This window comes from Ictalurus punctatus, chromosome 11, assembly GCF_001660625.3.
Source record: "Ictalurus punctatus breed USDA103 chromosome 11, Coco_2.0, whole genome shotgun sequence".
Lineage (NCBI taxonomy): Eukaryota > Metazoa > Chordata > Actinopteri > Siluriformes > Ictaluridae > Ictalurus > Ictalurus punctatus.
The window spans coordinates 625001-637447 of NC_030426.2; positions in this window are offsets into that span (position 1 = coordinate 625001).

Genomic DNA, 12447 nt, shown 5'->3' on the forward strand with positions numbered 1-12447 from the left:
TGAACGAGGGAACATCACCTTAAGCTCAACCTGGCAAAATCTGAGCTCCTCGTCATCCCAGCCTGCCCCTCAATCAACCACAACCTCACTGTACAGGTCGGCTCAACCACACTCAAGCCAACCAGGATGGCCATGAACCTTGGTGCGATTCTTGATGACAACTTGACCTTTACAGACCACATCTCAACAACCGCATGGTCCTGTAGGTTCATCCTGTTCAATATCAAGAAAATCAGACCCTACCTCACCCAACAGGCTATACAGATACTAGTCCAGGCTCTTATCTCAAAAACTGGACTACTACAACTCATTACTGTCTGGCCTCCTGGCAAACTCCGTCAAACCCCTTCAGATGATTCAGAATACAGCAGCATGCCTCGTCTTCAATCAGCCCAAGAGAACCCATGTCACACCCCTCTTCATCTCCCTCCACTGGCTTCCTGTAGCGGCCCGCATCAAATTCAAGCCCTTGATGCTCACCTACAAGACCTTGTCTGGAATAGCAGCCTCCTACCTCAACTCTCGTGATCTGTGATCAATCAATGACCGACGCTTAGTAGTACCTACTCAGCGTGGCTCAAGGTCCCTTTCAAGAAACTAACTGTTCCAACCTCAATCTGGACTGCACAATCTCTCACCATTTTCAAAAAAACAGCTAAAGACCCACCTCTTCCGTGAGCACGTAACCAACCCATAATAAATAAATAAATAAATAAATAAATAAATTTACTCTGGCACTTACACCTCTACACTGTGCACTTTGCTTCTTCTGGAACTCAATTGATGGATCTTGTATGGTAGCACTAAATGTATTGTTCTCTGCTTGATATATCGCTTTGCTTGTATTTTCTCATCTGTAAGTCACTTTGGATAAAAGCATCTGCTAAATGAATAAATGTAAATGGGACAACCTACTGATTTAACTGGTAATGGATAGAAAAATACATACAATACATAGGTAAAAACAAAAAACAAACAAACAAAAAAAACAGTAACATAAGCATAGTCAGCTGCATAATATTGGGAATATGTATATTCATTTACATTTGGCAGACGCCCTGATCCAGAGTGACTTACAGAACTGTTTGGAAGTCTCTATCGATAAATACATCCCAACCTAGGTGCCAGAATAGAGAAGAGTCTTGATGCATGCCTTCCTTGTACCCTGAGAGATTTTGGCACCAGTCTATCAGTGCTAGAAGTTCATAGGGAGTGTGGGGCAGTGAGGGGTGTGATAAGTGATTTGAGGTAAGTGGGTGCTGGTCCATTTTTGGCTTTGTAGGCAAGTATCAGAGTTTTAAATCTGATGTGGGCAGCTATGAGAAGCCAGTTGAGGGGGCATTGCAATGGGGTAGTGTGGGAGAACTTAGGAATATTGAAAACAAGTCGAGCAGCTGCATTCTGGATCAGTTGCAAAGGTCGGATGGCGCTCAGAGGAAGACCTGTCAGGTGTGAGTTGCAGTAGTCCAGTCTCGAAATGACAAGAGACTGAACCAGCACCTGAGTAGCCTGTATGGATAGAAATGGACTAATCCTTCTGTTATTGTAAAGATGAAATTGACATGAGCGTGTCAGATTAGCAATGTGAGAGGAAAAGAACAGTTGATTGTCCATGGTTACCCCAATGTTGAGTGCAGTAACTGAAGGTGGGATCCAAGAGTTGTCATACACTAATGAATACATTAATGAAGAGTGTAGATTTAAACAAGATAATGACCTAAAACTTGTGTTTAAACCAACGCAGAAATGGTTATAGGAACATAAAATCAGTGTTGCATTGGCCATCTCGGTATGGAGTTTTGAATCCTATTGAAAAACTTTGGTAAAAAAATTAAGTGCCCAATGGAGAATAAAATGGAGTGATGAAATATCTTCATAGTTAACTTCTTACAAATTTCCATATTTCCCCACTAGTGACAAAGTTTCCACACCCACAACCTCCTTACTTTTCAACAACTATTATATAAGGGGCACAAAAAAGCAAAAGCTGTCCAGAACTCCAGACCCCAATTTTCAGACTTATTCCCCTTGAATCTGTCTGTCTGTCTGACCTAAATCTTGCCTTTTTTCACTCTTCCCTCAGCACATGTTCTTTTTTTTCTTTTTCCTTTTATCTCTAGAGACAATAAAAGGGAAATCTAGGCTATCACATATAAGCTATTTCTAGCATCAGATCAGACATCATCTGCAAGACTCTCACCCTAAATGACTTTCTCAGAGATAGAATGACCTACCTAAACAAGCTACACACATCATGACAAGTTGCTTTTTATGTAAATTAGGAAATGAGTCATTTATGTGTCATGCAGTTATAAGAAAATACTCTCAAAACCACTTTCATACAGTGCCGTGAAAAAGTATTTGCTACCATCCTGATTTATTCTGTTTTGTGTATATCTCATACTAAATTGTTTCAGAAATGAAAACAAAATCTAAAATAAAACAAAGGCAACCTGAGTAATCACAAAATACAGTTTTTAAATGAGTTATTTAATGAAGCAAAAAAAATATCCAATACCAACTGGGCCTGTGTGAAAATGTATTTGTCCCCATAGTTACTAATTCCCCAAATTTATGAAACTGCATTCATGAGAGTGTTCAGCTGGACTAGACACAACCAGGCCTGATTACTGCAAACACTGTTGAATCAAATCAACACTTAAATAGAACTTTCTCAACAGCATGAATTTATTTAAACGGACTTACCCAATAACACACTATGCCAAAATTGAAAGAAATTCCAGAAATGAGGAAGAAGGTGATTGAAATACATCAGTCTGGGATGGGTTACAAAGCTATTTCAAAGGCTCTGGGACTCCAAAGAACCACAGTGAGAGCCCTTATCTCCAAATGGAAAAACCTGGCACAGTAATGAACCTTCCCAGAAGTGGCTGACCTTCCAAAATTCTTCCAAGAGCAGAGAAAATACTAATCCAAGAAGTCACACACAAAAAAAAGCCAAGGTTTTGCACACCTTGATTATCCTCAAACCTTTTGGGAGAATGTTCTGTGGACTGATGTGTCGAAATTGTTTGGAAGACAGGGAGCCTGTTACATCTAGTGTAAACCAAACACCGAAGTCCTCAAAAAGAACATAATACGTACGGTCAAGCACGGTGGTGGACATGTGATGGTGTGCGGATGCTTTCCTGTAGGGCCTTTCTGTGTTTACTCAGATTGCCTTTATTTTATGTTGTGTATTTGTTTGAAGATTTAAAACTATTTACTATGAGATATATAAAAACAGAAGAAATCAGGATGGAGGCAAATTCATTTTCCCAGCACTGTATAACAATTGTACTTGCAACACCTTACAGCCTATAACTTATTATGCCACTAAGCTAATCAGTTTACACTCCTTGCATGATATTGATGCAAATTCAGTGGTGTGTGATTAGTGAAATTACTTCCTATAGCTATGGCAGTCTAGTCTTGTCTAGCGAATCACATCGTGACTGTGACTACCATGGAACATTGACATTCTAGGCCAAGACCCATAGACACTGATGTCTCTCCATGGTTGGAGGACACTTTCTATGAGGAAAGCACAAAACTGCTACAGCTGCTTTAGCAGCTGATTGAGGAAGCCAATTATCATCTAAATTAAGCACAACTGGAGGTGAACGTGGCCGACAAACAACCAGTATTCTGACCAGTACATCCATCTTTTCAATGGAGTATGTCTACGCTTTATGCCATTGTTATCTAACCATTGTCTTGCCAATGGTTAGATGCCATTGTTTCACAAACTCATTTGCAGAAACCAAATTAACATATAACACCTTGGGGTGAACCTTCCTGGCTGAGGGTCCATTCTCCCATAAAATACATTGTGTCTCTCCCATTTGGTACTGTGGTCATTGTGCATTTAAAAGAGGCTCAGGGGTATAAAAAGGAATGCATTATACAATGGCTTTCATGCAGTACCTTCCACAACCTATGCTGGCGATTCTGTCCATTCACTTTGTAAATTCTCTCTATTTTTACTTCCTGTGTATCATGTATTTTTGCTTTGTATAATAAACCCTATTATTATTTTATCTCTAAATACTCAGTAGTTCTTCTGATGGAAAGTATGGTACATTAATAGTGCATGATTTGTATGACTTGTTTGATTACTGATTACTAGAAATAGTTTTTTGGCTAAAGTCTTAGTACTTTAGACACATTTGAAAGTGACAAGCTAAAAACCTCTGATAAGTAAATAGAAAAGGTCTAGGTTTGCATGTCAATAGAAACCTTTGAGCTAACCAAATATTTATTTAATAAGTAGGCAATATAAAATCCTCTGAAGTAGGAATGTCACTTTATAATGAAAGCTTAGTACGAAGCTGTTTTAGATTAAATGTAATTTGAAAGGTGATATTTTATCCTTTAAACACCTTAACTTAAAGGTTGTTAAGCGAAATAATTATTGGAATCAGATCTTTGGAGTCAGATATTAAGTAATAAAGTTCAAACCTGCATTTAACCTTTGGCTGCACCTATTTCTGTCCTTGGTCATAGGAGAGCAGAGGACTAAGATAATAACATTTTATACTTACTCCTACACTCTCACAATGTTTCTGTCTGTAAGGGGTTAGCCTTGGTCTGCCACAGGCCAGAGATGGAGAAATGTCACCCAGGGTTTGGTCAGACCTGCTGTGACCACCAAAGTGGAGCAGAGAACTGCTACAGATCAGTAAACAGCAACAATTAAGCACACCTAGCCCTGTTACAGGAAGACTGAGCCATCTAAAATTGACCCACCAGCATAGACAGACCAGTTGAAAACAGCAGTGAACTGCCAAGGAGCTGCTATTAGCAGTCGTGAACAGGTTTTGCAAAAAATATTCTTGCAGCAGTTGTCCCTTTTCCCTTCCAATTGTGCCAAAGTCACTTGCAATATTTCCGTTCTTACAGCGAAGGCACTTACCTTGGCCACCTGGGTGTGTGAGCCTCAGCCCAATCAGTGTGCTAAAGTAAACCAATTTGTTCAGATCATATGTAATGCAAGACAAGCCAGTTGGTGGCAGAGAGTCAGCTGTTTACCTAGTCCTTTTTCGGCAGGGCAGTCATTCTGTGGCTGATTATGTCATTGAGTTCTGAAGTCTGGCAGCAAAAAGTGCCTGCAACTCAGAGGCTCATAAAACCAGGGGCTAGTAGATAAATTATAAGAGAGACACCCTCATCTCTGGAGACTTTGTTTGAGCCTACCATCAAGCTAGATAATCGGCTGTGAGTGTAATGTAGGGAATGCCTGGTCCCGCTGAAGAAGCTGTCCCACTGTCCTGTCCCACCAAGGAAGCTGTCCCGCTGTCCTGTCCCACTGAGGAAGCTGTCCCGCTGTCCAGCCCCACAGAGGACGTCACCCTGAGCTTCAGCCCCGCAGAGGACATCTCTCCAAGCTCCAGCCCCACAGAGGAGGTCTCTCCGAGCTCCAGCCCTGCAGAGGACATCTCTCCAAGCTCCAGCCCCACGGAGGACGTCTCTCCGAGCTCCAGCCCTGTAGAGGACTTCATCCAGCGTTCCAGTCCCTCTGAGGACTTCGCCCAACATTCCAGTCCCACTGAGGACATCGCCCTGAGCTCCAGCCCCGCGGTGGACGTTGCTCAGTGCCCCAGCCCAGTTGGGGGGTACTCCGCCTGTCTGCTTCCGGCAGGGGCCGCCCTGTTTCCTGATGCATCAAAGGACAGATTACACATTTTTTTTACACAGATTGCGGCCCAGAACCGCCATTGGAGGGGGGTGCTCTTTGGCGTTCCAGGAGAGGTGCCTTTGGCGGGGGGTTCTGTCACAATCTCGCTGGCAGACGACACTGCGGCGTCGATGTGCACGGACAGCTGGAGAGCGCGCACGTGCACGAGATTACGTAAGGAGGACTGTTTCCTATGGACAGGTGCCTTTGTTTTGGTTTTGGTTCTCTTCCTGTTCAAGTATTAGTTGATGTTCGAGGGTGTGTCATTATTGGTCCCAGCTGTCTGTATTCAAGCGTGATTATGTTTGTTATTTAAAGCCCTTGTGTTGCTCTGAACTTTGCACAGTATTAACTGAATGTATACGTTTAATCATGCTAAGCGGTCGTCTTTACGTGTCCTGTTCTTGTTTCATGTCTCGGATCTAGTTTCATGCTTAAACCTTGTTTATCTCTTCCAGTCTAGACCGCATTTCATGTTTATTGACTTCCGTTTGAAAATAAAGACTTTGATCTGCACTTGCTTCTGTTCATAGTCTCATTATGTGACAGTATCTAATCTTTTCCAATTTAAGATGACACATGACTTCGCTGACCCAAAGACTATACACCGGTGGAGCAGGATCCTACCATCTAAACAATATTAATCTTCTGGCCAGGAGAGTGCAGAAGGACATCATGCTGATCTCACACCATCTAAAAGGAGTACTGTCCGGGGTCACACCAAAATCGCAATAAGACGGGATGTCTGTAGTACTCTTCCCAATATCTTAGTGAAAGTCTCAAATACAGATTGCCAGAATGTGTACAGCTTTGGACATGTCCAGTACATATGCAACAGAGTGGCTGGAGCCTGTCTGCATCAATCACATGTGGGATCTATGTCAGAATTAATCTTCGAGAATCTAGCTTTGGACCAATGTTTAAATTTTAAATTGGACAACTGCATGTCTGAGATATATGTAGGAGGAGAAAATCCCCTGATTACTTTGTGCCAATCATTATCAGAAATTGAATCGCCTAAGTCTGTCTCCCATAGGTCATAGATTACCCTTATTGCCTGCTTCCTGGCCAGTTTACATTTAAAAATTGCATCCAACAGCAAATTGGAAGGACACAATGGGAAGGTATCTGAATTTAAGGCCACAAAGCTTCTAAGCTGCAAATATTTATAAAAATGTGATCTGGGAAGAACATATTTTTGCATTAGCTGCTCGAATGAGACAAAAACACCATCAACATAGAGATCAGACAGTAAGACAGCCCCCTTTGTAGACCAAGTAACGAAAGACTTATCCAACAAAGATGGGATAAACAGATGATTATTTGCAATTGGCCCTGTTAGTGACAAGTCCCCAAGAGAGAAAGATCTTCTAAACTGATTCCAAATTTTGATTAAGTGTACAACAACTGGATTAGAGGTAAAGCTAGACGGAGGTTGTGCGAATGGAAATTTAGCACACAGTAGGGCCGCTGGGGAGGTGGACGCAATGGACGCCCCCTTCCATAATTGTCCATCCAAGAGCTGCTGCACTCTCCCCCATCCAGAACAACAACGATCTTATATTAGCTGCCCAGTAGTAGTACATGAAATTTAGGAGTGCCATCTATCAGGTCTCTGCAATATATGCCTTTTGATCCGTGATGGCTTTTTGTTCCAGATAAAGGCTGATATCTGATTGTTCAGTTTTGAAAAGAAGGATTTTGTAAGAAACACTGGTAAACACTGGAAAACATATAAAAATTTAGGCAGCACATTCATCTTTATAGTATTGATCCTGCCCCCCAGGGAGAGAGGCAGGGGATCCCACTGCTCAATATCTTGCTTCAGATTAGATAAAAGGGGCTGACAATTAGCTAGGTATAGATCTTTATAACTATGTGTAACCCACCCCCCGAGATACTTGAATTTCTTTAGACTAATTCTGAAAGAGAATGAGTCTAGGGGTATCTGGAGTGCCCCCTCACCAACAGGCATCAGTTCACTTTTTTGAATATTGACCTTATAGCCCGATATTCTGCCAAAAACCGCAAGTAGGACCATTAGTTTAGGGAGACACTCAAGGGGCTGTGAAATGAACAATAGCATGTCGTCCATGTACAAAGAAACTTTATGCTCTATCCCCGCACACCACAGCAAGTGGCTCCATTACAATGGCAAATAGCAGTGGCGACAGAGGACATCCCTGTCTTCTACCCCGCTGGAGCTCGAAGTAAGTGGACAAATTATTATTAGTACGAACAGCAGTCCTCGGAGACGTATATAGAAGTTTGAACCATTATATGAACCTGGGACCAAATTCTCTCCAGCGTGCTGAAAAGATAGCTCCACTCCACGCGGTCAAATGCCTTTTCAGCGTCAAGTGACGCTGGCGTACCAGGTGGCAAGGGGCTATAGAGGATATAGAAATGGGGTCTGATGTTGAAAAAAGAGTAACGATTCCTAATAAAACCTGTTTGGTCCGGCAATATAATGGATGGAAGAATCCCCTACAAGCGACGTGCCAAAATTTAGCAAGGATTTTAACATCGGTATTTAGTAAAGAAATTGTATGGAAAGAGCTGCACTCAAGAGGGCTCTTGTCTTTCTTAAGGAGTAAGGAGATAACTGCTTCATGCATAGTAGATGGCAGGGCTCTCAAGGAGAATGACTCCTTGAAAACCAAAATAACAAAGGGGAGAGTTGCCTTGAAAACTTTTTATAGAAATCAGCTGGATAACTATCCGGTCCTGGGGACATGCCGCTTTGTATATAGCCAATCGCTGATGCTATCTCTCCGACCGAGAGGTCCTCCTCCAACCCTGCGGCCTCCCCTAGATCTAAGGATGGAACATGCAGGATCTTAAAAAATCTTCCAATGCAGAAGGGTCTACAGATCGGCCGGAGCTGTATAGTGATATATAAAAAACTTGAAAACTGGAGTTAATTTTATGACTATCTGTACATTTTGAGCCCTGCTCGTCATATATTTCAGAGATGGTCAGATTAGCAGTTCTCTGTCTTAGCTGGTGAGCAAGAATCCGTCCAGCCTTTTCCCCGTGCTCATAAAACCCGTATCATGATTTGGAGATAAGATACTTAGCCTGTTTCGTCGATAAAAGGTCAAACTCTGTCTACAGTGACAAACGCCTCTTCATAGAATCTGCAAAAGGTAGCTGGCTATGTGCCCTATCCAGCTCAAGAATCTCTTCCGCCAGTTCTTTAAGTCGAGCAGTGCTCACTCTCCTCTGGTTAGCACAGTATGAGATGACCTGACCTCGTAAATATGCCTTCAGCGACTCCCAGATCGTCAAGGAGGACATTCCAGGTGTTTGATTAATATCCCAAAAAAATTAAATTTCAGATGCAATAAAACTAGTAAATACATCATCTGACAGAAGAAGAGGATTGAGTCTCCAAGGGTGGTAATTGGATTGCGTATCCGGGATGCACATTCTCATAGTTAAGGAGCAGTGATCTGAAATAACTATGGGTCCATAATCACATCTGGTTATGAGGGGAAGCATTCTTTTGCCCAAAAAGAAGTAATCTATATGGGAGAATGTATTATGAACTAGGAGAAAAAGGAGTAACTCCTGGAAACAGGGTTGCAAAAACGCCACACGTCTACCACTCCGTACGACTCGAGGAAGAGCTGGATAGAACGAGCCGCCCCAGACAGGGACGAAAATCTGGGAGAGCTACGATCCAACACAAGGGAAAGCGTACAGTTCATGTCACCACTGAGGATAAGGTAATGCGATGCCATATTCGGTAGGCGGGAAAAAAAATTTTGTGAACAACATTGAATCATCCCAGTTTGGTGCATAAACCTTTTTCCAAAATGACTGGAAAAGTAGAAATTTGCCCTACGACAACAACATAGCACCCAGCGGGATCAGCTTCTCCACTTGTCATCATAAATGGTGTATTTCTATCAATTAATATAGCTGCCCCCCTAGCCTTCGAATGGAAATTTGAATTAAATATCTGTCCTGACCACTCCCCTCCCAGTCTAGAATGGTCTGATGATCGTAGATGTGTCTCCTGAAGAAATGCAATATTTATATTAAGTTGTTTCGGATGTGTAAATACCTTCTTTTGCTTTAAAGGATGATTAAGTGCCTTAACATTCCAGCTCACGAAATTAACCATACTACCATCCGGCCCTATGGGAATACTGAAGTTAGTCATAATGAGAGAAAAAAAAAGGTTAGATATCTGAGCCCTACAGGGAACCTAGAATGACAGCAGATGGGCCACAACACAGATGTCTGGCAAACTAAACACAGTAAACGACAAAGTCTGGCACACCCTTCCCCATATGAAAAGGAAACTCAAAAAAAAAGTGCATCCTATCACAGTGTAGAAGCATACACCCTATCATAGCGTATATAAAATAAAATAAGACAGCAGTGTTGATCATCCTCCTTATTACAGTAAAAGTCTGATCAAACAGTTATCATCCAGTCAAAATTCAGAGACGATGAATTAGCCAGGGCAATGTTACTCACTCAGCTCTCTACAGTAGTAATGATATTCTTCTTGACGTAACTCATCGCTTTGCTTGCATCTATGAACTCCTTTTCCTCTCCATTGAACATGATACGGAGATGGGCTGGAAACAGGATGCCATACCGAACTCCCTGCCAGTTATGGAGCAACTTCCTGACCTCGTTGAGGCCGCCCTGGACTTAGCAACACTCGTGGTATAATCTGGAAAGATAGCAATCGTCTCACTGTTACGCCAGAGCGGGCCTTCTGAGCATGCCCGGCTCAGTACGTCAAGGCAGTCCTGGTAGTAGTGGAGTTTGGCTATGATGGTGCGTGGTTTCCTATCCTTCCTCACAGGACCCAGACTTCTGTAAAAATGGTCCACAAGCACATCTCTATCTAGCTGTAGTATTTCTCTCAGGAGTTCCGAGACCAGTGTTGTAGAGCTGGATCCATTTGCTTCCGCCACCCCCAGAATTCTGATGTTACATCTCCCCAGTCACCCCTCCATGTCCTCACACTGATTTCTGAGTCCAATCACCTCCACTGCCAGGTCATTCACCATAGTCTGTAAAACTGCCACTTCATCCAACCAGGTCGTTAGCCCACCTTCCACCTCTTTAATTGTAGCTTTCATCTGGTCGATTTCTGAGTGAATTGCGGCCGTATTGTTCTTTATTTCCACTTTCACCGCTTGCAACTCATTCTTAAGAAAGTCGAAAACTTCAGCAAGTGCACTTTTCAGCTCAATTTTTTATCACCAAAGCAATTTCGGCCCTTAGTGAAAGCAGGATATCTGTCTTCAAGGTTTCAGCGTCCATCTCTTGGCTTTTCGGCTGGAGCGGGGGCTCTGAGCTCTGAGAGGCAGCAGAACTCGCGGACGAGGCGGTGCTGGGCCTAGATTTGGTTGACTCTGTGAATATATATTTCTGCATATTTGCCGCCATATTCATATATGTACATTTAACTTAAGAAAATATGTTCGAAACAGGGTTTGCTAGCATTTAACAAAAAAAAAAACAGAAGTTTGACAGGAGCCCAAACTAAACCCGACCTACTCCATTGCCCGCTCGACAGTGGTTTTGATCATTGTTTTGACAGCAGCCAGTGAGCTGAAATTATCACCCGCTAGTGACTCCATTGCACATAAGCGGGACTGGAAATATTGTCTTTATTGATCACATATACATATGTACAATGAAATTCTTTTCTTTGTATACCCCAGCATGTCAGGAAGCTGGGGTCAGAGCGCAGGGTCAGCCATGATAAAGGGCCCCTGGAGCAGAGAGGGTTAAGGGCCTTGCTCAAGGGCCCAACAGTGGCAGCTTTGCAGTACTGGGGCTTGAACCCCCGACCTTCCGATCAGTAACCCAGTTATCTTCCTTTATTGAAGCTCATTGTTTTGTTAGCTCTGTTACTAGCTGACTCATGAAAACACTTTACTTGTTTGAAGAGGCTTCTTCTGACTTTCCTGCGCTAGCCTTAGTGGCTAACTTGCTAGCTAAGCTGGTTCGTGTTGTCAGCAGGGCATTTGCTACTGATTTGTTTTCACTCATCTTGCAGTTGTACCAAGTCCAACTTTCATACCTATAAGGAAGATTTAAATGCCTTGAATGGCGCTGTTAAAGTATGTATTATCAAAAATGTTGGGAGCTCTGCTGACATGCATCTTACCCTCACAGGACCAGAAGTCCAACCTACTGGAATTCTGATACAGTGAACCAATAAAATCGATTGTCTGAGGGTCCAAATTCGGAATTCGATGGAGTAGGACGCGAAGTTGGAGGCTCCTGCTGATTTCGATTAAAATTGTAATTAATTTCCGCTTTTCAGTCAAACAATAGATTTTGACTTATTCTACTCCGTTTCTTTGTTTGCACTTTTAATTTTGTGGCACGTTGAAATGTCTAGAAAGAACATGAAAACCCGTGGTAGAATTCAGACACAACTGAGGCCTAGTGCGAGTCCCCTTCTTCCCCTGAATCCTCGACGCCGAGCGGTGACCCTGACTTTGCCGCACTCAAGCTCGAGCTGCTGGCTTCACTGAGGAAGGACATCGCCGATATTTTTCAAAAGGAGCTCCAGGAGACGCTTGTGGATGCGCTGTCTACTATCTAGCTTGACCTGCAGGCCGTGAAAACAAAGCTGGCTAGTGACAAAGTTGCTACCAAGGCTACCATATCAAGACTGAAAGGTACTGTTGTGGAAATGGAGCACGCTCTCTCTGATTGCACCGATGACATAGCTCACATGAAGACTTCTATCGAGTCTCTCACTGCGACCGTGATTGAATTACAGA